Source organism: Myotis daubentonii, chromosome 9, assembly GCF_963259705.1.
Source record: "Myotis daubentonii chromosome 9, mMyoDau2.1, whole genome shotgun sequence".
Lineage (NCBI taxonomy): Eukaryota > Metazoa > Chordata > Mammalia > Chiroptera > Vespertilionidae > Myotis > Myotis daubentonii.
In genome coordinates this window covers 8,506,567-8,511,413 of record NC_081848.1, presented here as the reverse complement: position 1 = coordinate 8,511,413, position 4,847 = coordinate 8,506,567, and positions in this window count along the sequence as shown.

The following is a 4,847-nucleotide window of genomic DNA, read 5'->3' as shown; positions in this document are numbered from 1 at the left end:
TTAATAAATGCTATTTATTGGTTGTTATTAAAACCAGTAATGTTCCATACACCAGATAATTCAATTCCTTTCCTCTAAAACAGGGTTTGACAACCTCGGCCCCATAGACATTTGGGGCTGGATAATTCTGTGTTGCAGGGGCAGTCCTATGCCTTGTAGGGTGTTTGACCCCTCGTCTCTACTCACTACTGAACCCCCACCAGTGTGACAGTCAAAAATGCCTCCAGACATCCCTGGGTAGCCAATCACCCTCATTTGGGATCTATTGCTCTAGCAGTGGTCAGCAAACTCCTTAGTCAACAGAGCCAAATATCAACAGTACTTCTTCAAAATAGACTCACCCAGTCCGAAAACCGACTTCTGCACATGGGCCACGAAGTTTCAATTGCACTGTACGTGTGCGCCTGCACGTGGTATTTTGTGGAAGAGCCACACTCAAGAAGCCAAAGAGCCACATGTGGCTCGCGAGCCACAGTTTGCTGACCACGGCTCTAGAGTAACCAAGTAGAACTAATAGTGCTTATTTCCTGAAAGTAAAACAGCAAGAAAGCTTATTTCTACTTACAATAGAACAGCACTCTTATTACTTACTAGAAGCCTGGTACACAAATTCGTGGGGTCTGGCTGGCACACCCCGATGAGGGCCGATTGGGGGTGGGGCCAGCAAGGGGGGAGAGGCTGCAGGCAGTTGACCAGTTGGCCCACCCCCAATGGGGTGGGGGGCCCAAATGGGGGTGGGGCCAGCCTGGGAGAGGGGCCACGGGAAGTTGGGCAGGGCTGATTGGGGCTTGATTGGGCCTGTTGGCCGCTGCAGTGTGCATCATAGTGACTGGTCGTTCCAGTCATTCCACCATTCGGTCACTGGGCTTTTATATATACAGATAGTTAATAAATATGAGAGATCCTGAAACTACTTATAAAGTCAAAGCCCCAGGGCACCAATAGCAGTAAATCAAGATAATGTTCCTGTTCTGCCTGAACCAATCACTTCCTGCCTATAGAGTTTTTGTAGGACTGGAGGTAGCCCATGGCCAAAACAGGATAGGACCGGGTTCAAATCCCAGCTCACAGGCCTAAAGTCATTGCTGTTAATAGCAGGGAGCAGACATAAATCTCCATTTCTCTACTTCATGTCACTGGGCCTCAGGTTCTGTACAATGGGTGACAGTGCCCAGCTCAGGATTATTGTGAGAAGTAAATACAGCTAGAAAGCAACTATCTAGCAAGGTTGGGCTTTACAGGGCTCAGAAGTAGCCTCCCCTTTTCCTGTCCTCACTTGTCCCAGGCCTTTGAGAGCATCGTAAATGTCTGACTGGGTTTTGTTTTCTCCACCAGGTCCAGCAGAGCAGTTCTCACCCCTGGCTGCCCCTGAGAAGACCTGCAGAGCCTTCAAAATGCCGATGTCTGGGCCCCACTGCACAAGAACTGATCAGAATCTCTGGCTTGAAAGTACATATTGAAATTTTTTAAGTACTTATTCATGACATAAGTACTATACTATCTTTCCCATAACTTTATTAATGCCAAAAATAAAACAGTAATATTTGAACCAGTTCTTTAAATACACTAATTGTATATTAATCACTAATAATTAATAACTTATAACTAAATCAGTATATCTCCAAGTGGCATCTATTGTATTCTTAGGATCCACAAGTCCCATTAGGAATTTTTAGATTTTATGTTTTAATTTCAATGACCATTTAAAAATGGGCTTCTCATGGTGTTTTCTTTTTTTAATCTTTGAAGTGATAATCCTCAAATGAAGGATATGTTCATAGAATGAGGCACAAGTCAGTGCTTTTCAAATTTAGGAAACAGCACCTCAAATAATTCAGAAGTTAACATATCAATAGCAAGTTACATTAGTGACAAAATTTGTACACATGGCCAGGAATAAAGCCAACTTGTCACCAAGAGAGTAGGTGCTGTCATTTGTTTTATTTTTAAGAATGATAAGATGCTGTAGTATACAGTAATGAATTTAAGTGCTACTATATAGTATCAGATCAGTACAAAGGAAAAAAATCATAGTTTGCAACTGAAGGCTAAAGTGAGTAGTATTTAAGGGAATTACATGAATTAAAGGATGTTCCTGTGACTCAACTAATGGAATGTTACTGAAAAGGGAAAGGCATGAGCTGGATTCAGTTTGTGTTTGTAGCCTTGCTGTAACATATTAGATCACCCCGGGAAAGTGTTCACTACAGTTGCACGTCATGGCCCCATGGCATCAGGGGTTGGTCTCCTTCTCCCCATGCCCACAGCAGTACCAAACCCACAGAGACACTCAACAAACATTTCTGAAATAATGAACCTGCCACCCTCATATTACCTTAGTCCAGTGGTTCTCAACCTTCCTAATGCTGCGACCCTTTAATACAGTTCCTCATGTTGTGGTGACCCCAATTTCATTGTTACAAATTGAACATAATTAAAGCATAGTGATTAATCACAAAAACAGTATGTAATTATATATGTGTTTTCCGATGGTCTTAGGCGACCCCTGTGAAAGGGTTGTTCGATCCCCAAAGGGGTCGCGACCCACAGGTTGAGAACCGCTGCCTTAGTCTTTCTATCCTTATTTTCCCTATATCCTTAATGTCTTACTTTCCAACTCCTATACTTCTGGGAGCTACCTGAAGACCCATGTGACTCAGGCAGGACATTAGAAAACCAATACACTTTAAGAATTGGATGTAAGGGAGTTCCCATGAGTAGCAATTTCCTTGACTTTGTCCATGGAGCAATGTCTCCATCACATTCTGGTCAGAGCACACACTGATAGCCTCTAATCCTAGGAGTTCCCATTCATGCCCAGCTAGTTAAACTGCACCATATTTTTTCACTGTTGAATTGTCTGGTTACATGGTAGAGACAATGCATTTGAATGGCTTGATCAAATAGTATGTCCTCCAAAGAAATGTTAGAGTGTAGCTAACAGGAACTAAGGAGAGCCACTCTTTGGAGAGGTAAGTGACCAGGCTTGCTAGGCTCTCCTCGGCACCTGCAATGCACTTCCACTCAGGCAGGGAGCGCTTGCCTCTCCAGGGAGGAACCCAGGCTGGCTGGTCCCATGAAGAGGGTGTCCAAACCTCCCTCCTCCCTCTGCCTGGGGTGCCTTTTCTAGTTCCTCTTCTATGTGGGGATTGGGAAGCTCTGAATCCTGACTTCCCTTCTTGTCTCATTTCAATTCCTCACCTACTAATACTCTCTGCTAAACCCCCAAGTGTCTTCAACGCTTTTGTTTCTGCCTAAAAATGAATGGAATCAATTTCCAATTTGCGGGGGACCATGGATGCTAATGTTGGAAGGAGAGCTAAGAGATCCAACCTCCCACTCAATTATGAAGGGGTCATGAAGGGGCTTCCTACATCAGCTCTCCAGCTCTACTTAACTGCTAGCGAACCCTGCTTCCTGCCACACCACGCAAGGCATTTCTAGGAGTATGGATAGAAAGTAAACCGGAGGGTGTCAGTGTTTCATTTTCCCAAATGATGACATTAAAAAATTAACAGCTGGGAAGAATCTACTATCTATACTCTACAATGACCATAATTTCATAAAAGAAAGGATATGTTACAAATAAATTTTCAAAAAGCTGTACTATCAGAATAAAAGGAAGTCCTTTAAACTGGATAAATGTTTGCTTTCTTTTTTAAAATCCCTCCATTTGTTCTCATTCCATGAAGACCTGTGAGCAGTCGATGAAGACTCGCACAGGCTGGAGTCTGGTAACAATGGCCTATAAAGCAGGGGTTATTTTTCCCTAAAGCTGTGGCCCCCTGAGCAGCTTACTCAGTGCCCCCAGACCGAGCCCACTGACCACTGCATACAAACAAGGCCCTGTGGGAGAAGCACTGTGCCATCTGACTGTGCCCCTGACACAATTTAGGATCAGATTCAGTCACAGACAAGATCAGCAAAAAGTCCTGAGCAAAGATATAACTATTGCGATAGTAAACTTCTCCCCACGTTCTATAAAATGCATATTGACTGGGCAAGAGTCCCAAATGTACTATGAAGTATACATATGGCCTATTAAAATTAACATGTACCGTATCTTCACTTTGACTCACTTGAATCTAAAATACTACGTTGAAAACAAAATAATAAAAAAATAATAAAATAAAATGCTACGTCAAGCTGGTGTGTATTAACTAAATAGTAGAACTGTACAGTGGAGGACATACCCATCCAGGAGGCAGGAGGCAGGAGGCCAGGGCTAGCCCTGCACATGCCACTAAGTGGGTCTATAGCCTTAGGCAAGTTTAATCTTTCTGTGTTCAGTTCCATTAAAATGATCTCTTAGGGCCAGTTCAACTTGAAAACTCTTACACGTGCAATAGCATGTCATCTCTCTGAGGATGTATAAGACCTCAGGGAATGAGAAGGACGGTGCACATCTTCTAAAAAGCTGACCACTAGATTATTCTCTAAAACATAAGGATCCACATTAAGGTTCAGCTCTGAACCACAGAGCAGAAGGGTACAACCTAGTCAGTCCCGAAATCCACACATGTTGACTTAAGAATCCACTCTGGGCAAACAAGTGAACGTGAACACTCTCCAGGCCCGTCCTCCTGGAGTTGCACGGCGTCCCACCGTTGGTGGGTAGGAACCACCAATTACTGTCACCTGCGTTATCACTTAAACCTGGACACAATCCCGCAATGCTGGCATTATTACTTTTTTAAGATGAATACAAAAACTGAGGCTCGGACTAGTTAAGCACAGTCCAGGTCACAGCATGAGGGGTGGGATTCAGACAGAGGCTTCTCCCTGCTAAAGCCCGTGTACTTGTCCCTGTGGAGGCCATGTTGCAACCCTCACACCTTTGACACCTG